Source organism: Styela clava, chromosome 2 (genome assembly GCF_964204865.1).
Source record: "Styela clava chromosome 2, kaStyClav1.hap1.2, whole genome shotgun sequence".
Taxonomy (NCBI): Eukaryota; Metazoa; Chordata; class Ascidiacea; order Stolidobranchia; family Styelidae; genus Styela; species Styela clava.
This window is the reverse complement of record NC_135251.1, coordinates 10510910-10536705: the sequence shown is the minus strand read 5'-3', so window position 1 is coordinate 10536705 and position 25796 is coordinate 10510910. Positions and strand designations below refer to the sequence as shown.

The window sequence follows — 25796 nt, the reverse complement described above, 5'->3', positions numbered from 1 at the left end:
AGATGCCAGGATCAATACGGTACAGCGGTATGTAAATCTCAAAGCGTATATATAATATAAGCGACGCCACGCTCAGACAATGGACGCCATCTTGTGCCTATTGTTCTCGGCAATTTAAAACAGCGCCTTATGAGAAGTTCCAACACAATTATTGAAACATAACTATTATTTTCACTAATATTTTAGGTAGAAAAATTTTGGAGGGCGCGTTTTGAAGTAGAATCTTAGCCGTACATGCTTATATCCTTTCATGTTGGCCAAATTACATTTACAGTCCATTAAATTGTCTTTGAAGACAAGTATACCGGTTCCGAGTTGCTTCCGAAGTAAATTGGCCATTCTAATCGTCATAATTAACCATTTGACAATAGCCTTCCTTATGACGTCACAGATGAAAAGTTGTATTTATTCGTCGAAATTACCGGCCGACCCAACTTTGCTCCAATGGAGGTTTCTATTTTCTGTTTAACATTATTTGTCTGTCAAGCTCCATAATGCCCTACTGCTCAGCTCCAAGCTGCGCTAGAATAACAAATGACATTGTAGGACTGTTGCGGAGACATTTTACAGCCTCCGATTGGCGTATCACTATAAAATCTTTAAAAAAATGACCAAAAATGGTTCTATGCTGTGTTTGTAGTCGAATTTAACGCATTAGATAGTTTTTATTCTTAATCGCGTTATATATTTAGATAGAATATGTCTTGAAGTTCAAAATCCACCCTTCAGTTTCATTCTAGCCCTTATAACAGCGGACTTATTCGATTTGGTACCGTACAACAACACGACGAAAATTTCCCATAAGACTGCATTGTTTCGCGTTTCCCAAATATGGCACAAGATGGCGTCCATAAACTTGTTTAACATTAGGCAAGTTGGTTGCCGGCCGTTGGTAAATCCTATCCTAATATTCATCTGCTCAGCGTCTTCAAGCTAGGAATTACCATATCGGTACAAATATGCAAATAGCTAATTCAATAAATATAAGCATGGGGTGATTGAAAACAATACGGCTTCAAATCATACAATGTTTTGTTCTTCAAACGATAAGATTTAAAAGAAGAGCTATAAAACAGACTACACACGCAGCTGCAAACCGCTCTCAACACAGCTGTGACATTAGCTTGTCTCGCCATGGAAACGAGTCGCTGCAGCGAAATTTGAAAATTAGCAGTTTTGATATCCCGTTAAAGTTTTCAGAAATTTAAATTCGCAAATTTTCCAAAAACACAATGTTCGCTATTTTTAGTTTATTAGTAATAATACCGAATGTGTCTGTATTATCGATTAGATTTGAATTCCAAAACAAATTTTACCACGGTGTCGCTGTGGAGCTACGAATTGCAAGATATTGTAAAATGCCAATCAGTTGAGTGCTTATGTGTATTCCCACTTGATTGATGCCTTCCCTGACGCACATCTGCAAGTTGTCAATTGAAATTTCAACATGAGATATACACTAACCATTGAATTTGCAAATATTCGACCCGACGCGTCTGTTTATCTGTATTTGAAGAAATTTGATCGCCTGATGTATTGGTGTAAATGTTACTTGATACGCTTTCTGACGACAGAATCCCAGACGCTGGGATCATGTGTAATGAGACAAGCAATTAATATTACAAATGAGAACAGTAGTAGCATCGCAGGTTGGTAGCATTGAAAATATATTGTTTTAAATTTCGTGGTAGAACTTCTGTGGTACGTCAAAACAATGAGGTATTATAGTACGACTCTGGCTGAATCTGTGGGAAAGCTGAGAGAAAATATACATAGGCACTTAGTGAAATTTAGGCAAACTGGATAATGTTATGGAAATGACAGAGATTTACTTTTCGTGAAATAGCTGCTCGCATATATATATTGAGAAATCCGTGGCTGCTTTTATAGGGTCTTGTTCGTGCCGGAATACGCGAATGAGCGTCATGTATAAATAAAGTCTCTTTGTGGGTCCGCGCATAGCCTTCTGCATTTCTTGAAAACCACCCATGTACATTCATTGGTAATCGGCAAATCTGATAAAAGAACTCTTTGACAAGAGATTCACGGGTCCAACACTGTGTCACTGTTTTTGAAACCGAATTTGCGTCACAAAGTATGGCTTTCGTATCATTCACCAACATATCTACACCTAAGTGCCTCCTAAATTCGACCCAAAATTCTTGCATCGGCTATTTCCCTAATTTGAGGTCCATGGTTTGTCATGGTGGATTAAAGGACTGAACATCCTCGCACGACAAGTTTGACCTTGAAAAACACTTGTACATCTCCAAATTGTATATTATAATCACTGTTAGTAATAATCAATATTATGAAATGGAAACTTAAGATGAATCAGAACTGTCTTTATGTTGGGATTGCAATTCATGCACAATCATGGTTTGATATGTTACATTTCTTGTTACAAATATGCCCTTGAGAAGTTACATTGAACTGCTCTGCTATTAAGATATAACTTCAAAATTTATGTAGTTTTATTAACTTTCATAATGTTTCAGTATAATAATATTTGTTTACGTAAACAATGTCGTTAGAGGTCACGGATCATTGCACATCTGGAATGATCCATGACTATGTTTATGTACAAAGGTGCTAAACAACACTTTCTTAATAAGCTGTTGGCAGAAATACCAAAACCTCACGTATTTCGTCACGCTCGAATGAAAGTTAGTAGGAAATGATTCTGCAGCAGAATCACTCATGGTTTGTGAATCAATAGCAAACTGTCTTTTTTTTCTTAAAACATATTTAAGAAACGAAGTTGCATTTACAAGGTCGTTGAATTTCAACTTGTGCAAGTACAGTACTCCTTTGGGGACGTTGGATGTATTGTATGCGTTTAAAAAGGCAGCTCTACTACGTTTTTTGTGCTATTGTGTAAAAATTCGGTACTCCCGAAGTATGTGAACCAAGATCGCGGACACCGGAACGTAGTATGTGTACCAGGTTAGGATTAGGCCATAAATTCAGATACAATTACTATGGGAGTCACTTGGCTAGACTCTTGAAATAAAATCATGGCCTAACCCTAACCTGATACACATGCTACGTTCCGGTATCCGCCATCTTGGTTCACATACTTCGGGAATACCAAAATTCAAACAAATGGGCGCTGGCCCAACAAAACGTTTTCATAGATTTAGAATGTTTTTTTGCCTAATCTGATCGTATTTACTGTATTTTACTGCAATTTGTTTTAGAACATATTGAAATGTTTGTATATATAATAAATTGAGGTGGCAATTTGATTGCCCTTTTCCCGGCGTCATATTCGGTTAAGCTTGTATAAACACTATAGCATTACACAATCATATTGTCACCTTAATTCCTTCTGTCATAATTTCTGTAATCTCGTGTCAAGGCATAATCCCGCAGCAGTTTTGTGCTAATACCAACGTGTCGGAAAAATGAATTTGAAATAACATGATTTATGGACCCATATCTCGTCTGTCAAGATAATTGGTTCAAGTTTTGGTAGAATAGGAATCATTGCTACTGAGTTTATGCAAACCACCGCGCATTCCGCAGGGAACACAGAACAATTTAGTGACCTGGGTTAAGCTCCTCTTACTATAAGTATTATATATATATATAGTACTCCCTTAGTATGTGTATCAAGCTAGAGTTAGGCCATAGTTTTATTTCAATTTTCCTGATTGTCTGTGTTAGCCAAGTGATATTCCCCTGTCCCCAGGTTTCCGTTCCTTTACACAACTTGATGTAAAATAGGCGAGCAAAATTAGTTACCTCCTTATTGGTACACATACTTCTGGAGCGTCATATATAGTATGCAATACGTTGGTATTGGCGTGTATGTCGAGTATATCTAGAATAGCAACAGTAGCTACTAAAACTGGTTAATATGTTACATGTAACACAGCTATTCTGGATATAAGTTTTTTGAAAGGTGTTTTCTAATTTGGACCAAATAGCTCCACTTTTGCTTTCAATTGGTCATTATTAGCTTACGTGTCCTAGACGTGCAACAACCAGAAAGTTTAACACATTCTCATGTCTTTTGTTTGTTTGTTTGTTTGTTTATTTGTGGCCTAGGAATCATTCAAGTATGTTTGCGTTTATTTGTAAAAAAACTTCTGGTGTGTGCTGGTGAGCGGGCTCATGGTATTTTTAATGTTTTAAACTTTTTTAAAGGTTTTGCTCGTTCTCCGGAGTTCTCCATTTTGAATTTGTGCGTGTTATGGAATTTTCAAAATAAACTATCTAATTATCATCATTAAAATAATTTCCTAACCATTTAAGATTAAGATTTTCGTTGTACTAGTATATTTCTGAAGCTGTTTAACATATTTTAGTATCATCTGATTGTCTTTGACGTGTTCACAGGCGGTCGGAAATATATATTATGCATACTAGGATCAAGCATTTTAAAAATGTCGACTGAGGTATCAGTCAGTATAAGTCACTTTCCAAGGCAAAGAAATTAGAACCTTTCGGAAATTACTTTTTTCATAACTTAACAAGTGTTGTTTATAAACAAGTTACTTGTTGTCAACATCCTATATTACATCCGTGTCGGTTCAACCTTTGAACGTTGACATGATTTATGGCTCTCGCCAGGTCGCACCTATTCAGTCGTTGAAATGTACAAATATCTTAAAGACGGTAAACATTACACATTAAGGAATATTGATTTCAGCTATAACGTATTAGCCCGCGGATGACCCTATTATAATGAATTCTGTACATATGGATAGTGAAAATGAGTTTAGAGATATCACAATGTTTTTTGATGCCAGATTTAAGGCTAATACTCCCATTTGTTTTACCCATAAAATATCCTACACAAAATTATATATTTTTGAACTAAAATAGTTGGCAAATGTTTACTCAGGTTAGAGTGGATTTTGTGTTCAACTTCGTTGTTCCTGGAGATTAGTGGTGAAAATAGGTAGCAATAGTCAGATACCTGGAAAAATGCAGGTAGTATTCAGATTTTTACTAGCAAATTCGTTTTAAGTATTTCTTGATATCTCAATACAAAAAAATCTGGAAATATGGAAATCCATAATATATATATAGACGACGACAATAGTCTTTAAAATAAATGGTATTATTGAAATGACATGTTCAATTTCATTAATCTTTCTTTTACAATGTTGACTTTAATTATTCCATGCGAGAGGAACTTGCATAATAAATTATGTGTTTCAGCAAAGTACACACTGTGTCATTTTACTTTGCCAAGTTTACTCTACAGTTATTTCAAACTATATTAACATTGATAGTTCAGTTATTTTACTGAATCAACAAAACGTCCAAAGGACATGACCTCCCTCGTTGGGCGTGCACCAGGAAACGGAGTTGACAAGGTGAAATACATCGATATGATTTGTGGCTGTAGACTTCGCACTTTGTGTAAGTACAGTGTCTTACCGGCACCGTTTTCGTGATTCCCCGAAAATAAGATCTAGCCTGAAAAAAAGACCTACCCTGAATTTTAAAAATTGATTTCAACATAAGCCCTACCCTCAGAATTAGACCCTCAGTCGATAGCAAAAAATCTCTTCTACACATTTTAAATGATTAACAATCCATGTTCAGAAGTTATTTTAAATAAAAACATTTTTTTTTTATAAATAAATGAATTTTGGGTTTCGTGTTTTGTATATTTGAAAATCTCGTAATTCTCTACTTTGTAATTTTGATTTTGATAAATAAAAATAAAAGCCTTACCCCAAAATAACCTCTGATGTCATTTTACGAAAAAAAAATGAAATAAGGCACTGTCCTATTTTCGGTGAAACACGGTAAAAATCTGGCAACTCTCACTTAACGTGATTGTCGTATTCCACTCATTCCTGCAATACTACCTTGGTTCTGTGTCGGCAAATCGAATTTCAGTTACTGTTGGAACTTCATTTGTGTAAGTAATTTAATCCATATTTGGTTCTTTTGTACAATGCCCCCACCTCCGTCAAAATAAAAAATATAGTATATAATTATACAGTTTGGAATAGGAATTCAGCTTGCGCTGAAATTTCAAATCATCCCTAACCCGAACTAGATAATTACCAATTTGTTGTGTTTAAACGTCGCGGCGATGTTTTTTCTTTAATCTCACATTTTTGCATTAGTGGCGGGGACTTTGTACAAAAGATACCCATATTTTGCCGAGTATTTGATTAACAAAAGCTACGATAAACGAGAAGACGCGTCTCAACGCGACAAATATTGTTTGGTTTACTGTTAAACTTGTGTGGTACAATCAAGAAGTGCTACGTGTGTTCAGGAAACCCTTAAACCACTATTTGTATCCGTCTTTATACGCAGAAAAAATTAATTTCAAATTCATCAATATATAACCAATCCCTAGAACCGCAGAAACAAATTTACATAGGTGTTGTTTTTTTCGATACTTGTAAATTTGTGCTAGAATTTAGGTAACAGTGGTTTGATTTACGGTACATTTTGCGGGTCTGGTGTAGTTTCGTACTTCAAGTACTTCTAAATCTAGAGGGCGCAGCATAACAATTTTTGCTTTTGTCTATCCTAACTCCCACCTGACTGTGTCATCTAAAAATTACGTCAATACGACGTCATAGTGACGTAATAAGGCTCTTCAAACTATACAAACTGTGTCATCCAAGACGCGTAGACAATCGCCCGAAATCGAGCAAGTTATTTCGTGTTGTAAGCACACTTTAACCATCTCTCTAAATCATGTCGCCGCTATATTCCATACGATACTGATGTTTTATGACTTGTCATAGATTCCTATTATTTACCTTTACAATTATTTTCAAATTTGACACGCTTTACCAAGTATTTGAGATATAGGTAAACAAGATATACATTACAAATTTATAGGTTCAACTCTCAGCTTTTATGTGTTTTTACAGCCTTAAGCTTATTTGTATGGGTGAATTAAGGGTTTGTTTCTATGGAATCCTTGGGGATGGGTTACTGCCTCGAGTTCAATGTAAAAGGCAGTTGTGAAACAGATTAGCTCACGAGGATATCCCTATCATTTCGTTAGACCGTAAGAGAAATCAGTGAAATAAAGTCTTAATTTTTTTTAAATGCTTAGGGAATTTATCGATACCATATATATTTCGTTGGCTCGTACAGGTGTATTGAATTGGGTGAAATCTTGAATCTATACTGATTAATTTCGAACAAACAAAGATGCTACTGAGAACTGGTTTCATAAGTCATAACAAAATTGATGCTGTGACAGGACCTTATAGGAACACACGTATATATAGTTTCATATACCGAAAACCGCCACAAATTACTATTTTAGATTTTATTTCACACTCCACATAAGTTAGTTTGGGCGTTTTCTGCAGCTTTCAACTTATTTTAACCTAATATATGAATGAAAGAGAAAGCCGAAAATTAGTGATGGGTGGATAACGGGTTAGTAAAAAAACCAATCAAAAGTGGATTCATTGTGAGAATAAATATAGAGTATAGTTACCATTGTAGTGTTGCATTTACTGTTATTTTGGACAGCTTTTTTTTTAAATTTCGCTATGTATCGTGTGTGTTCTCTTTGTAAGTGTTCGCTTATAATGTGTTTATTCGGTCGCAACAGGCATTGAACACGAATAGCTTACTTTTGGAGCCTCATTGCTGTATCAGGAACTTGGGCTAGGTTGGTGACGTATAATCCAAAAGAAGAAGTCTCCGTGGTAAAATACCCCAGCAATAATGCTGTCTTAAATATAAATTTCCAGTAATTGAATAATATATATCTTATTTAAAGTATTTGTATGATACTTGCGCATTTTAATACATTATCACTACTACCTTAATTAATAGAAAAAATAAAAAAGACAAATTTTGACAATCATTGCGGGAACTGCCTAAGATGAGTAAGCAAATATCAGAATTAAGCTACAGACCCATTGGTTTGCCCATGAAACTACTTGAATTTATTGTATAGAAAAGGTGCTTTCCTGTTGTAGCATATTAAATTATGGGGAAATATTTGTTTATGAATCGATACAATCAATATTCTAATCTTAAAAACTATTTGTATTGTTTCTAGTTTGACCATACGCAAGTTGAATTTAATTCAAATGTATATTTATCGTATGTACCGTTTATCTTTATACATGGTAAAAGGTCGTAGGGTGTCGCGGCGCCAGCCTATCATAAAAATATATTTAATATTTGCTCTCATCATATGGTCTGACAAGCTGTGATAATCGTAGGAAACATATTTTCTCTTTAAAAAACAATTAAACATATGCTGCTATGGTTAGACGTTACGTAACACACTTGCCAACCTTGTGCCAAACTTGACTGACTGTGTCATATTGCACGTTACACTATTATAAAAAAGTTGATAAACTGGAATTTACAGATATATGAGTATAACGGTTTTGTCTGCCTTAGATAATTCGTTATTTTATTACCAGCGGTCGTCAAAAATTTTGTCCCCCTAAACTGGCCGAGGAATGTGAGTGTGACGCAAAAAGTTACTTTTTATGAACTAAATGCGTAACAGAATGGCAAGAATGCGTAAGATCTGAACAAAAATGGTACTTCCGTAGTATGTGTAACAAGATGGCGGACACCGGAGCGTAGTATGTGTAATGTATCAGGTTAGGGTTAGGCCATAATTTCAATTACTACGAGAGTCATTTGGCTGGTGCCCGAACTCGTGATAGAACTAAAATAAAGGGAATTAGAATAAAATTATGGCTTAACTCTAACCTGGTACACATACTATGTTCAGGTGTCCGCCATCTTGTTGCACAAACTACGGGAGCGCCCAAAAAAGAGCGTTAACAGGCCAGATGGATTTGCCCGCGGGCCGAAGTTTGGCCATGTCAAGTCTAAACTCTGAGTTACGAAAATTTTTGAATGGCTTTTCTAATTACAACGTACCATCTAACTTGAATTACGATAGTCTGGACTTATTTAACAAATGGACTAAGTGCCATACAGTACTATGTAATGCTATTAAAATTGCTTTAATTTTTTTACAGTGTTCAAATGACATTAGCTATAAATAATTTGGGCGTTGCATATGGAAAGAAACCACATAAAAGAATTTCTTTTTATTAAAATTATATTTTTATTTATATTAATCAGAAAATAAAGAGGAACACTTTTTGACCAATTAATTTCTCATTTGTCTGGTTGAGTTCAAATTAATGGCTTTTTCAAATACATTTGTTTATTCATAAATAATATTGCTTCTATTCAAGTTGTCTAGAATGCAATGTCGCTTATGAACCAATTAAACGTATTTTATGAGGTGTTGTCCTTTTTTTCCTCAATGGTTGGGAAACATGGCACTAGTGCATTTTGATTACAAACTCAGAAATACGTATAACGTATGTTTCTCCAATTGTCCGCAATAGGTTAATAAATTGTAGGATAGTATGATTTCTTTATTTTAAAAAACGTAAATCTCTTACAAGCCACGAATCGTGTCATATTGATGTCTTGATCAGCTATTGTACCTTTTGAACTGACCTAAATATAGATGTAAACATTCAGTAAAAACGTCAATTTCTTTGATTTTACGTCAACTATGTTTATGAAGTCATAAATATTTATGAGGTTTTATGACCGAACAATTGTTTGGTGGTCATTTTTGTTTTGATTGTTTGTGATACATTAGAGTTGTTAAGTCTTTGTTTTCTTCTGCATTATTAACCTTTGTAATTTTCTTTTCTCTGACCATCAATCGCCGGGGTGAAAGATCATTTATACGTAAACTTTTTGGTGCATTTTGTGAAAAAATTTCGTTATTTTAATGATAATTTATTATTTTCAGTGTTTAAACCGCCTATAACTGAAAAACGAACAAAATTAGAATAATACAAAGCAATAAAAATGAAAGCAATAAATATCAAACAGTCATTCTTCAATTCAATCAGGAGAGACTACTGGAGACGCTTGTGGATCAGTAAGCAAGGATGCTACTGTGCAGCATTACGCTTATATCACATTGTATAGTAGTAGTATTCGTATTCGCGCTTTTTACTTGATCATACTGTTGAGTAGTGCATGATTGCCACCAGGTAAACTCATGTTGATAATAAATGAAGCACAACCGGTGTTAGCAAAACGATGTAATTTGCCGACGTTTCGAATTTCTATACAGAAAAACTTCATCAGGGCATGATATGGAAAGGACACAAGTGGATATATATAGAGCAAGAAAAACTTGTGTCCTTTCCATATCATGCCCTGATGAAGTTTTTCTGTATAGAAATTCGAAACGTCGGCAAATTACATCGTTTTGCTAACACCGGTTGTGCTTCATTTATTATCAATACTGTTGAGTGTTAACTAGTAACATATGTACTGGCTATTCGTACGAAAGAAAGTGCACCGCTTTTTATGAGAGGTATAATCAAATCGATCAGCTAGGGCGCTAGGCATTCGTAAACGCCTAATTCTGTACAAGAGTAAATTACAGTTTGAACGCATACTGATAGATAATCAAAGAGTCTGTAGAATCTTAAACTTAGTCGATATGTTAGTATTGTATAAAATGAAGTTGCATGTAGTCTATTCCGGCATGCTTTATAACAGGGGTAGGCAAGGTTTTTGAGTCAGGGGCCAGAGATTTTGCTACTTAGTCTGGGGGGCCATGTAAGTGTGACGTAAAACGTTACATTTTATGAATAATATTTACAGTGTTACAAAGCAAAGATGGAAAACGATAAAAAATCCTTGTGCCAAAATTATTTTAACCGCAACCTGAATTTACCGCAATCTTAACAAATTCCTTGAGCTATTTTTAGCCTAAACGTAAAAATTTGGTTTCAGTTTGGTTGTGGGCGGGCTAGATTGAATTACCCAACGGGCCGGTTTTGGCCCGCGGGCCGTACTTTGCCCATGTCTGCTGTATAATCTACAGCTCAGCTCAGATAAGGGTTTCTCAAACTGTCACGGGGGAGAAGCTGCGAGTAACAACATACACTAGGTTTCGCATCAACCAGTACGATTCACTGCTCTTATGTAACAATTTATGGAAAATTACATTTCGAAACGTGTGAATTTTTTGTTTTAGTAACGGCCATTGTTTAAATATTTAAATTTGGTTAACCCCGGAATGTAAATTTTCATTTTATGAGATAAAAACATACAATTTGAATCAATAGATCGATAGTAACCATCATTTCCGGCAAGGATGTAAAAAATAGTAAAATGTTCACCAATTTAAAAATATTCATATTAATACCATTAGCAGATAAGTAGTTATTTTACGTTTTTATTTATAGTATTAAAAACAGCTCGTCCATGTCCGCACCTATTTCGCTGAAATATGTATTTTATGACGGCAGCGTGAGGTCGGATGAACCCGATAGGATATTGGTTAACAAAAACGATTCGAATTACATTAAAATCAAATCAACTGTACGAATACGTTGAATCTGAAATTTGTATTTTTGTCAATTTGGCATTTAGTGGGCGCGGTGGCACAGTGGTTAAAAAGCAAGTTAGCAAGAGCGTGACCAGCAACCAATTTTTTTATTTTTTTGGGGGGGGGGATCAGCAAATTGTATTCTGTATATTGCCACGGATGTCGAACAATATCTGTCCACAGACCTACGGTACTTCCTCAACGAAGTTATCCAAGGCATGTAAGTGCGCGATTTTACTTATCGCGGTTGGATCATTTTATGAAAGTGAGAGCAAGCCAGCGAAAGTGAAAAGTCAATTTCCAGTGAATCGTCCAAGAATAGAGTAAAATGCTGTTTAACGAATTTATGTCTTACTGCCAATGACGCAAAACTGCATCAATAAAAAAAATTTGGAAAATTGGGGGCTTTTTCGTTAAATTTCTCCTTCCGATGCGCCAGTAATACTCACGCTTTTGTACAGTTTATGTGTTCATAAATTAACATTATGGTTGTATTAATAATGAAGAATATTAGTAGTTGTACTACTGCAAATACTGAACAAAATTCTTCCCCAAGATTGACGACATCCCCCCCTCCCCTGATTGGGAAACATTACCATGATTAAAAATTTTCTGTAGCAGATAAAGTCCGGAAGTTTAGAAGAACTGAGTCCCGTTCTAATATCTTCAATATAAAAGCAGATTGGCTAATGATGCGCAACCACCAATTCGCTGTTTTTACTTTCTAATGTTTGGTGGTTCTACCCTAAAATAAATTGAACTAGTTTGAGTTAAAGTCGCGTTCGCGCTCTTTATATATTCGTGCGGTCCTTGTATTTAATCATTCAATTAAAACAAAATCAGTTTCTTTAATTATTTGTCGCTTAATTTTTGTATAGACTTTGCATCTATTATTGATTTTGTTTCATTTGCTGGTGAAATCAAGTTTAATTGTGTTGAAATTTATTGATTTAAGGTTTTTAGATCAGCGTTTCCAAACCGAGGAATTTAGGGTACTACCGCAGTGTGTGTACCAGGTTAGGGTTAGATAATAATTTTTTCCGATTTTCCTTATTTCAGTTCTATTACGAGTTCGGGGAATGTCTGTGTTAGCGAAGTGAATATACGCCCTGCCCATAGGTTTCAGTCCTTTTACACAACTTGATGTAAAGTAGGCGAACAAAATTAGTTACCTCCATATTGGTACACATACTTCTGGAGCGCCAAATTTTGTTGTTTTGCGAAGGACATTTTACTTTGTTTGTTTGCTAACATTGTTTAGAACTTGGTACTTATCGTAATGAATATTTATGCACGCATTTTAATATTTAAATTACGCAAAGTCAACAATTGCGAGTTGAGCCTCTTACGCGCTAATGATCCAATAAACAAATATTGGAAACATCTTCCAAAATAAATTTGGTAAAATATTGGTAGAAAACCTTTCCCCAAAGTGAGCATGCGGCGCTCGTTTGCCATCAGAGAGATTTTGAAAAGGTGGCGTGGCGTGCTGTCAAGTTTTTACGATTTGATATTTCCCATATGTACAATTGCCATTAAGCAACACTGGACTATCAAAAATGTAATAAAAACTTAGATTTTTGTTTAAAAAAGCGACCCAAGATTTGGGTTGCGACTCACAGATTGGGAAACACTGCTATAGATAGCTGAAATGGTATCTAGGCTTGGTCAGGGACAAACCGTGCTTCGTTACTTATTTTTACGCTACATGTCGATGTAAAAAGATTTCATTTTAGTTCGCTTTTATCGCTTTATATGTTGTTTTTTTGAGAAGTCTGGACAATCATTTTGGGAGACATATCAATAGCCAGTTATTGTCATCTTATATGATAAATATTGATATTATGCAAGTCGTAGTGGTTTTGAATATTTCATATTTAAAGGGGCCAAATCAAGTTATTTTTTGATAAATGGTAGTACGGCCGAAAGCTGTGATAAAAAATATCCGATTTTTGATTGCAATCTGTACGAGAGAAGTCGCAAAATTGCTACAAATAAATTTTATTAACTTTGAATAGGTCATCACACAAAATTTCGGAGTGAAAAACTAATCACATAGAGATCACAGAAACTTTCTCCTGGCTTGGCGGGCCTGGTTGTGGCCCGCGGGCCGCCTGTTGCACACCCCTGTTTAAAATTAAGTTAGTCTCGTCTACTAGTTCAGAAATTTAAGTTTATGTTGTGTCAATAAATAGACCACTTGATCGCGGGTCATTATGTTTTTGTTATAACTCTTCCAGTTATTGATCGCGGCAATACCAATCGATTGATGTATAGTTTACCTCTATTAATATTCATTATATTCCGTGTAGAAGTAAACAAAAATTTCCCATCCGGAAATAAAGTCCACGCTTCATGGACAAGCGAAGCGTTCATAAGGGTCATTCATTCACTTCTCAAATTTACGCCTTCTGATCAAGCTGTGAAAACAACGAATTTTTACGTGACATGTGACGTCTAGCTCATTTTAGGATTTAAATGTCTAAGAATACAGGGTGTCCATGAAGTTTCCTTACAATTTCAATTTTGTTATGAAGTCAGTTCTCAGTATATCTTAACCATTTTTTTTAAAATTTTATTCAGTAATTATTGTAGTATTTTTACTTCATTTAATACATCTGTGATACATAATAATTCGGGTAGGTTTTTGTTATTTGTCAAAAAGTTGGTCTTACGGTACACGATATTTCGCGCACTGGCCGCCGAGCTTCTCAGCAAACCTGGCGCTATAAGGCAGTGGTTCCCAACCTGATTTTTCCAAAAAAAAAAGTTTATAAAAACTCGCAACCCTAGAATATTCTCAATTACCGAATAGTATGTAGCACTGTACTATTTATTCTACCAGAAATTGCCTCAAAATTAGAAAACGCTTGTTTTCCATCTGCGAGTTTTTGAAATTGTGACGTGACTTTACAATCAAAATAGACGTTGACAAGTTTTTACGCTTTGATACAATTACGATTGAGCAATACCAAACAATACCAAAGGAAAGTATTGAATAAAATTCATTAGAAAATAAAATCAATAACTTTCAAGTATTTCGTTGTAGAAACAATCGACCCAAAAGTTATTTTTATGCGACACAGTTTTGGGTCGCGACCCATAGATTGCGGAACATTGTTTTAAGGCCGGTACCGATGCCGATACCGGTACCGATGCGATCTATCCACATCCATGTATTTGAGCATTGCTGTTTTGTTTTTATTTTGTGTTGATCGTTTTACAATTTAAGGTATAAATGATAGGCCTTTGACTGTAGTACAATCCTAGCAATGAAATTCTTAATCCAGCCCACTCTTAGTTCGTTTTATCAGTTGTTCAATAATTTCTGAAATAGAAGGTGAATCATATTCAATAACCCTTTCTGTAGTAAACAAATGGCACCGGATAATTCTGCGTACTTGTTTTTAGGAACAGAGAAAATAAGTATACGTGTCTATTAACGCGAGTTGTTTACATTCCAATTTCACCATAATATTGTGCAATAACACGTCACACCGTTACGTCATCGTTATTAAAACAATGATGTTTTTATATTACACTTATAATTCAATCAAGCGGTGTATTTTGACCGTAAGAAAGAGAGAATTTTTTGTATAAAGCCCCCGACACTAAGGCAAAAATGTGAAATTTGAGGAAAACACTCCGTCACGTTTTGAAATGACAAATGAGTAATTATTACCCAGTTGGTGTTAGGTAAGTTCGAAAATTTTCCAGTGGAATCTGAATTCCTAATCCCAACTCAAACCCCAACTAGATAATTACTAATTTTATTATTTTGAGCATTGTCGGGATTGTTTTTTCGCCGGTGCTTTGTACAAAAAATTCGAAGGTTCAAAAGGTTCACCCAAACGGATGAATTTTGAACACATTTATATCGTTGTTTATTACAGTATTTGTAGCAAAACGAGCAGAGATTTTATTATACACCCATACTAATATTTCTGCTTGAAAGATTGAATATTTTACGCGTAGTTGTGTGAGGGTCACTCGAGTATAAATTAACCATTCGCATTGAACTCTCTATATAACTCAAGAAAAATTGCTATCCTGAATAGCGAGTTACACCTAAATGCTAATCATTTTATTACTTCTCTAATTATACTATTTAATTATATAATAGAAAATGTTTTTAATTTACTTTCGTCGTTCCGCGGTCGATCCTGTCAAGTACTGTCTGCGTGATTCTTACACAAACAATAAATAGTATACTGAAAATAAAAAGCTATTATTGTAATATTATTGGACAGAACAGGAGAAGGGCGGGGGTTTACAGGAAGGCTGTAGAACAAACATTAAGAATGAAAACGTTTTACAATTCACCGGGAAAATAGCATTTTCGAAAATATTTTATTTTGTGTGTTGATTATGGTTATATAATTTACGTCATTGGGCTAGTGCTCAATCTTTTCATTCAAAATTGACGTTGTTATTTCCAAATGTAGAGTTAGTTATTGTCGTATATAGGTCGAGGGGCATTGCTAAGATATTTGGAGACGTAAGTGCATAAGATTTTAAGTTTAACCTGGCTGGGATGAACGCAATTGGGAACCCAGAAAGCATATAATAGTCTTATGTACGTCAGTTAGAAGTCTGGTTCTGTTCCAAGAGAAATTTTTTTGGACTTGTAAATTCATACGAATTAAATTTGTTTAGGCAGAATATTTGAGATAAACATTGTTTAAATTAGTATTCATTATTTTATGTCAGACGTAAACTAGTTTTTTGTCTATCATAAACTAATAAAGATTAAAACGAAATTTTTAAATGGGAATATTTTAAATTATTCTTAAAATGAAGAATTTACTGAATCGAATATAACAAATTTTGAATGTATTCGAATATTCGATTTGTTTGGGACATCCATGAATTTGGGACTTTATCTCTATTCATATTCCAACTCTTTCAACTGTGTGTACTGTACTGTTTGGCGTTAGCTAACTAGCTCACTATTGGACCAATTTAGGGGTAGCCGAATAGCCCTGTACCACGGAACCCATTTAAACGTTGTATGTGTACCAGGTTAGGGTTAGGCCGTAATTTCAGGTACAAATACTATGGGAGTCACTTGGCTATTCTCCGAACTTGTGATAGAACTAAAGTAAGGAAGATTAGAATAAAATGATGGCCTAACCTTAACCTGGTACACATACTACGGTTCGGTGTCCGCCATCTTGGTTCGCATACTACAGGAGTACCGAACTGGGATACTGCTTATGCACTGTTTAGCGATGGATTACCACAGGGTGGTCGCTAGAAAAACAGAAAATTTGTCAAACAGCTGATTATTTTTACAAAGAATAACTTTTAAAAAATTTGCCAAAGACATATGTTATATTACATCATATACAACCATCACAGGTGCTTAAAATATCGTCCGTGCACTTCAGAGCAGTGTCTTAACCTAAAAGTCCAAGTCCGTGTTGCGTTTTGAAGGTTAACTTGTGGGATATTGTTCTAATTTAACCTACACGCATTTATCCGTGATCTCATCTGACCTTAAAATTTTCTGCTTTTTTAAGGACCACCTTGTATAATCCCACAATCACCATTTCATCCAATTAATTACTCAGTCCGTATGAATTGGTTTGCATTGACATTTGAATTGACCTAACCGGAGTACCGGATACATCAAGTGGTGACTCGTTCACAACATTTTGAATTGCGTTGTCATCCATAATATTATTTTAACGCTCCTAATTTCCTGTTTAGTTATTCTTATATATTTGAAAAGCACTTGTCATTTTATTATTTTCATTCCATTTACCCAGGTGTTGCGTCACGTTATCAAGCAAGCAAATAGAATTAATTGATTTTACGAATTTGTTTAAGATAAGGATTCATTCGTAGAAGGTAACTAATCTCCTTTTGGGATTGCGAGGCGAATCGTTTTCGCAGTGTATGGGCTAGATGTATCTTTGGTGAGTATTACGAAAGCGGTAAAGGTTTTGATAAATGAGATTTAATATTGATGACGCAATAACACTCTCCCGCGGTTTCTAATGTTTCCATAGAAACGAAAACAGATAGATGATCAAGATGAAAATAATGTTACGAAGACTGATAGGAGTGTTAGTGCGACTATTACTGTGACATTGGCAGAGAGACATGGTAATAAGAATTAGCGTATAGTATTTTGATGATTGAAGTTTTTTTTATATAAAATATTAATAATGATTCAAATTGCTTGCTGCTTGCTCAAACAGTTTGAGTCAGTCGATGGAAACTTCGCTAAGCTAAGGTCTGGTTGTTACCAAATCAGTTGTAATGTTAGTTTAACAGTTTTGGGTTCGATGTTTATATTTATAATAAACGCAGCGACAAGAGCAAAACAACAGTATGTATTTTAATTCACGTGAGCGCCCTTTTACACATAAACAATCGGATTAGGGTTTTATGCTCGGTGGGAAAAATCTGATTGTTGATAGGGGCCACACTGGATGACTTGTTCGGCGAGTTGCGATTTATGAATATAACCCAATCACCTGATTGAAAAACCGACAAAAGCTCGTGTATTGCTTGCATCTTGTTAAATATGTGTAGAGTGAAAGTTACGACCGCAGGTTGTAGACTGACACGAAAAACTCGATAAAAATTTGTTATCCAGACCTGTTATATTGTGATGATAGGCAACCGCAATGCTGTAGTGAAATTTTGAAAAATTATTTGCTTTTTCTAGTTTATAATAAACTTTTACTTTTTCGTGTCCATATATTGGACCATAGCTTTCTTGTTTGTGAATGTTATCAGGTTGCTATTTGCTAAATAAATAATAAGAAAAATTTGATATATATAATACAAATACATAATTATATACCGTAACGTTATATCGTGGAAATAATACCGCAAACTTGTGTAGTCTGTTATATAGTTAGAGGAGTACTCTCGTAGTGTGTGTACCAGGTTAGGGCAAAGCCAAATAAAGGCCAAAGCCAAAGGCGAACAAAATTAGTTACCTCGATAATGGCACGAATACTTGTTGGACACAACGTATACATACGAATAGCGTTGGTAAAATATTATTATTGTTGCGAAATTTCGCTTTTCACCGAATAAATTCGATATTTAGTTTTTGATGTCGCAATCGTTTTTTCCCTTTGAAGTTTTATGAGTCGGCTCCGGAAGTCGCACCGATTGTACAGATGTGAGCGGTCCCGTAGTATTCGTACCAAGATGGCGCACAACCTGTTTACCATAACCTGGATACACAAACTAGGTTCAGGTTGTGCGCCATTATTGTACGAATACTACAGGAGCACCCAGTTCTGTGTGTGTTTTTGCCTAAAAATGTAACTGTATCTCAGTGGCGTGTGGGCGCCATTTGGATTGAGGCAGAACAAATGGCGAAAAGTTTTGATTGTAAAACTTGCTTGAGTGCGAACGCGGAAACTAATTAAAACTTAAACGATTGAAAAACTACTTAACATGCTTTTGGAATTGTACTTTACTTGTGAATGAATATTATTAGGAAGAATGACGCATCTAACGTTAATCTTGCGACAACTGACTATTGCCACCACACGCTTTTGTTCATTTAGCAAAAATATTCACGAAAACTGTCGCAGAACTGAGACCAATGACGTCGATTTGTGGAGACTGCCACGGCTGGTCAGCAATGACCATCCCGTTTAATAGAGAGAGATTCACAATAACAGGATAACAATTCAGGATTACCTTAAAATCTTAGTATTTCGGATATATTTTGTACAGCGTATCGATCTGATTAGTTAGCAATTAGTTTGACGCAAAACCATTAAAAAATGTATAAACGTTACTCCCATTTTGACGTAAGTAGAACTTCCATCTTTTCATTTCAAAACCGCTGGTATTATTTTGTGGTTGATGTGTTTGAAAAATATTTGGTCTGGAAACGTCGAATTATGCTCGTATCGCGATTTTACCTCGTATCTCGTATCGCTATAGTTTATTAAAATCTGTTGACTGTATCGAGCCTCAGAGTACTGTAGCATTCCAGAACATAATATTGTTACAATATTCATTAACATAGCATAACTTTGTGTCAGACTCACAAATTGTTAAATCGTTCGAGTTTGATGTGATTTTACATATTCACTCTAAATAGCGCTGTAGACGAGCGGTCATTGACAAACAGAGATTACAATTTTTGTAATTAGAGGGGAAAAACATTTGAGTTCAGTTTTGAGTGCAGAATTTATCGAACCCTGGTCAAGGTGAATCGTATATGACATGTGGGATGTGACCAGATCCGGTACTGCGCGGGGATTCTCGACCAGCCGCGCATCTGCGCAACTTAGAGGAAACGTTGACCACAACTACTGAGAAAGATAACCACTTTTCGTCATTTTTCTAACATGCAGGGTAAAACGCGACAAGCTACCACTGACACTTAAGGAGCACGACTCATCATTATTTGACACGACCCCTTCAACAATTGCTTTGAACCACATGTTCCTTTTTTTACATTATGTATTATTCGGTTCCATTACATTTGAACCCCCGTACATTTGAACCCACGACAATTGCACCTGCATACTATTGCACCTATGAAATTTCGTTTTGTTTCACGGAAATTTGAACCCATACTAACCCTAACCCATGGGTTTTAGCACCCGCATATAGATTGAACCCGCGGATATACACATGGGTTCAAATGTACAGTCATCGTACGATTCCATTATTATTTTATTGCCTCTGTATATACTTTTCAATCGGTGTCTCGAAAATGTCATGTCCCACTTGTCCTAAATTGAGTGGAAAGTATCGGAATTGGAGGGCCCGAAGTCTTTCCAGTTTAGCATGGACTGCGGAATTTATCAAATCATGAGTACGGTAGCGGCAACATGGGACGCTAACACCTCAGGTCAAAGGTTTTACCGGCTATACACTACCGCTTATTAACGGCACAGTGAGATCGCAATTATTTCACTTTTTTTCTAATAGGCAGGGTGAAGATGAGAGAAATAAGAATTTTACTAGGAATTTGCATTGACGTAAATGCCTCAAGAAGCCGTAATTAAGCACTTTACAATTTAATTCTAAAAAGTGTTTGTGCCTTGTGGCTAAAATATAGATCTTGTGAAGTTTTATGTAAGTTTTCGATACGATACATATTATCGCACGTTAAGTTAGGAAAAGGTAGTTTCGTTCTCGAGTGAACTGTATGTGTGACCGATGTATTATTTACTTTTCAGAAACAATACCAGAGTTATACTGCGATCTTGGAGATTGGGAAAATAGAAAATTTAGAAAAGTCTTAGAGTACATGAAGTTTTATTCCCATAAACTATGTTTGACGTTCTGACGACTTATCTTAAACTTGGCAAGTAAAGAAGGCTGTGTCGTAGCCTAAGTTTAGTTTATCACTTTACAAATGAATCCATGGGGATCGCAATTGCTAGACTTTAATTAGACACGTAAAGGCTAGCAGCGCCCCAAAGCAGTGCGCAATGAAATGATAAAGCACCAACAAAACATGACTCAGATAAAAGCATGCCAAACATGACTCGGCAAATAAAAAAAACAGATAAAGTTAAGATTACCAAAATATGCAATACAAATTATATGAATTACCACAGACTGTTACAAAACATCTGAAGAGCGCCAATGAAGAATAAAAGATATTCTGCATATCAGTTTTTTTTTTAATCTTAGTATATTTGTATCTCATCTTGACTGTTTATTGCAAGTTGAACCACAATTAAAATGAATGAATAAATTCTCGTCTACCAGACAAGTGTTCTTTTGAGATTCCTGATTCGATTTGAATCGAATAATAAAATCGAATAAAAATTTGAATGAAAGGAATAATACAATTTCTGATCTAAAACAAAGTCGAAACAATTTGACAAATTACTTTATGAAAGCTTGTTTGTACTGTGTTGTATATGTTTATTTGTCATGAAAATTATCCAGTCTGTCCGTGTAGGTATTTAGAGATCACCAGTTAGAATAGATAAAGGCTAACTTAGTCATATGTACATATTTTCGATTTTACGTATTATGTCTGTTTTATAATGTTTGTTTTTTCCTTGTTTTTTGTATAATGACGTAATGCTACGCTTACTCGATCCGTTTTCTCCGAACAAGGCCAGAGAAAAGCAAACTGATTTTTAACAATATCTTAAAGAATCTCTCTACATCCGGCTTACAATAAATTTACAAAATAGAAGTACAAAATTAAACGGCGCTCCAGAAGTATATGTACCAATATGGAGGTAACTAATTTTTTCACCTACTTCACATCAAGTTGTGTAAAGGGACTTTAACCTATGGACAGGAACATATTCACTTGGCTAACACAGACAGTCCCCGAACTCATAACAAAACTAAAATATTTTGAGTTCAACCGGAAATCTTAAAGGAAAATCGGAATAAAATTATGACCTATCCCTAACTTGGTACATATACTACGGGAGTACCGTCGAAACAACATGGAAATTCATATTAATCTTACAATTTTTTCACTCTATAAAATATAAGCGGCAAATTGTTGCTTGGAATTTACTAACCGTTGCGATTAAATCCTTATTTTCAAGTTTTAAAATGTTAGATTTTTATCAGAACGCAGACGACCTTATAGGATAAGGATAGGTCTGTTACCTGAGGGTACCTGCATGTTATATAATGGTATCCGTTAAATGCCAATGAGAAATGACATTTACTGTACATTTTGTGAGTTCGCTATAAACAAGATAAAAATATGTGTTGTGTAGTTTACTGGGTACTCCCGTAGTGCGTGTACCAGGTTAGGGTTAGGCCATAATTTTATTCCGATTTTCCTTATTTTAGTTATATTACGAGTTCGGGGACTGTCTGCAGTGTTAGCCAAGTGAATATAACCCCTGTCCATAGGTTTAAGTCCCTTCACACAACTTGATGTGAAGTAGGGAACAAAATTAGTTATTTCCATATTGGTGCACATACTTTCGGAGCGCCGTTTACTGTTTGGTGGATTTATATTTTGTGAAAGTTGAAAATTACTAATATTAACAGCCCTGACAGCTGAAAGAAGTTTACTGTTCGAAATTGTGACATTCGGTTATAAAAGTTATCTGTGTCCTAATATTTCATTTGAGAGACTGGAACCAAATTAGATATGTGTTGTGAAGTTTACTGTCTGGTGGATTTATATTTTGTAAAACTTGATAATTACTAATTTGATCCGCCCTGACAGTTGAAAAAGGTTTAATGTTCGAAATTTTGATATTTATTTATAGAGGTTATCTGTGTCCTAATTTCATTTGAAAGACTGGAACCAAATTAGATTTGTGTTGTATAGTTTACTGTTTGGTGGATTTATATTTTGTATAAATTGAATATTACAAATTTTAACCGCTCTGACAGTTGAAAGAAGTTTAATGTTTGCAATTTTAGCATTTGCTTATAGAGGTTATCTTTGTACTAATTTCATTTGGGAAACCGGAACCAAATTAGATATGTGTTGTGTAGTTTACTGTATTTTCGAATTAAATTTTGTTAAATTTGAAAATCACTCGCTTGATACCCCCTGACAGCCAAAGGAAGCTAAATGAGTGACTTTTTGTTATAAAAGTAATCAGAGTTTTAATTTCAATTCTGTGTCTAGAACCAAATTATTCTTGACTGTCTCTTTCATTTGAAATTAGTGCACCGAGGAGGTAATTGAATATAGCAGCGGTTCCCAAAGGGTGCGCTGCGTCGCATAAGTGCTGCAATGTCGTGAACTGCAATTTATTTATCTTCTGAACCGAGTTTAGCTAACATGAGCGATTTTTTTATTATTTCGACGGAAAATCAGGCAGAGATGAGAAAGAAGAATTGCCCTTTTGCCTTTTTCACTTGGGCCTACTTGTTTAAAACTTTAGAGGGCATAAAGTACACATTAACGATCACAAAATTTAGTTTTATTCAAATGCACCCCTTTTAGCGCCGTGAGTATTTTCCCTAATAATTTGGCGCCGAACGAACAAAACGTTTGGGAACCTCTGGAATATATCACGAATGAGTTCATTCAGAGTAACTTAAATGTTCTTAACACTGAATTTGTATGCGGATAGCATTTAGTTAGATTTACCCTATTCTGTCAGGTTTGCGAAACGTAAAGTTTTTGAGCGAATAACGCGTGGAACTACGTCTAATGCATGACGTTATAATTATGACGTCATTTTTATGATCATATTGTCAATTTTTGTTGTCGGTCGTGTTATTGGAATCCACTTTACCAGTGGCGATAAAAAGTAGGGTTAACATAACTACGTTATGACAGTATATATGCTATGCAACTAGGCAAAGTACATGGCAGTATATATGAATACGATGTTTTTGTATAGACCTCAACTGCTCGAAAACTCGTATAAGAATTTACATTTACCGTTTAAGTTTGTTAAATTAACTGGATTTTTTCATAGTGTGATAATACGATTACGTGGGTATTTAATTATTTAAATGGCAAGTTCTTAATTGGCCTAAACTATTCTTATAATTTCAAAAATCAGGAAGTTTACGAAATCAACTTAGGAGCGTAGTTTCTGATTTTACTGAATAAATGATACATTTTGATTAATTAACAAGCAGTTAATTAATAAGCAGTTATGAGTATATAATTAGGCAGTTATGAGTATATGATTGTATTGTTGGGCATTTGATTTGTTTTCTTATCGCATGGCAAAATTTGGCGGTAGCGCTACTTCAATATGTATAAACTCAGTGAAAAAAATTTCGCTGTGAATGTTTTTCTTTCATAAGGATGGAATATCTATTTGTGTATCTTTATTAGATTACGATCAATTTTGATAATAGTCCCAGTCAGCTGGTCCGCTCATGGATATAGTCAAGACAGCAACACAAAATCTTTCCATCTCGTGATTTTTAAATTTTAGCAGTAGCTAAAAAATTCGTACACTTTTTCGTTTTTATAAATGACTTTGATCTGATGAAAAATTGATCCTACCAAAATACATTGTTATTTCGCTGTTTTATGTTGTTTTTGTTCATCCTCATCCAATCTCTTTTAAGTGAGTGCAGTAGTTGCATGGGGATTCCAAGTAAGAATTAAACAACAAGAAGAGACCTTTAGCTTATTATCCTATATCGTATGTGTCTCTATTTATACGCACCTGTCAGAGAAAGCAAAAAGAGCGTGACAAATCTGATACAATCTGGTATGGTATTAAGAGGATTAAATTTCCAAACCTGTCACATCAAATTACAGTCAAATTCATTGTAATAAATTTCTGAATATATGAAAGTAGGGGTGTGCAACCTGCGGCATGTGGGCCAAATGCGGCCCATGAACAAAATTGGAGTTTTAAAAAGAGTTTTCAATTTAGTTTAATCTGGTACGTGAGAGTGATTCCAATCCCTTTGCGTTGCGAAACCTATACCTGATTCCAATTTGTTATCTATGTCTTTACAATGCCATAACAGCTAGCATTTGGCCTGCGGGCCTCACGTTGCACACCCCTTATTTAGAATAGAGATCCTCACTATTGCTACAGCCTCCTGAATAAATAGTTAGACCCGTGGACGTTAATTTTTGTTATCAGTGATGCAACACATCGTTAAGTTTTTGAACGTAAATGGACTCAACCAGTACATCAGAAATGAACTCAAAAATCGACTTTTGAACTGCAATGAACTCAATAAATGACCTTGGTCTGATTTGTTTGCCATCGTAAAGGTCATCATGACCTAAACTCGGCCAACGTATGGTCCGTACTTTGGACATACAATTAGCATCAGCCTATATTTGTTAGTGCTTTAGAGGTCGTATAAATTTGCAATGGTACAACACCTATGTCCAGAATAAAAGTATTTGAAATATTTAGCACATTGAAACATACTCAATCGCAAGATATTTTTTTATACGTTTACATTCGGACCAAGGGTGGTGAAAGTATGTATATTGATAAACGAGCACTCGTGAAATTTTTGTTTAGATTAGTCGATTTTATTGGCTATTAAATATGACGTTTACAGTTAAAAAATGGCGAAATTACAATTTTGTGGTTGATTCGAATAGCATGTACCTGTCTGCTACTCCTTTCGTTCTGCTTTCGAGATATTGATTGCAGCGATAATGTAAGATTCTGTGATTTTAGTTTTAATCCTATTTTATTGCTGTATGATTAGTAATTTCTCACTTAGCAGTAATTAAACTAAGGTAACCTATTTTTAAAAACAGAAAATTTGCCAGCGGTACTGCAGACTCAGTGCGTTTTTATCACTTTAGCCGATATATAATTTCCGATCTTGTCAGTTAACACAGTCACTGCATGAAATATAGTATATTTTAATGCCAATAGGCAATGTAATTTTCATAATTAGAATACAATAATAATAAAACAGTTTCCTTGTCAGGAATCTGTATGTAAGACTTTGCTGCCATAGTCCAGTCAGATAGAAAGGATTATTGAATATTTCACATGATTTCCGTCGCACATTTGCAAGCTTTAAGTAACTTCTTCGTTGTTGATTTCAG

At 35.0% G+C, this 25796-nt stretch overlaps 2 protein-coding genes across 2 annotated transcripts in view; one reads left to right on the top strand and one right to left on the bottom strand.

The window, feature by feature from the left end:
• Positions 1-25796, top strand: part of LOC120336360 (octanoyl-[acyl-carrier-protein]:protein N-octanoyltransferase LIPT2, mitochondrial-like) — a 140883-nt gene that overhangs the window by 42067 nt on the left and 73020 nt on the right. The window lies entirely within an intron of this gene.
• LOC120336855 (double-strand-break repair protein rad21 homolog) overlaps positions 1-25796 on the bottom strand; it is a 120314-nt gene that overhangs the window by 77464 nt on the left and 17054 nt on the right. The gene's annotated exons all lie outside the window — the stretch shown is intronic.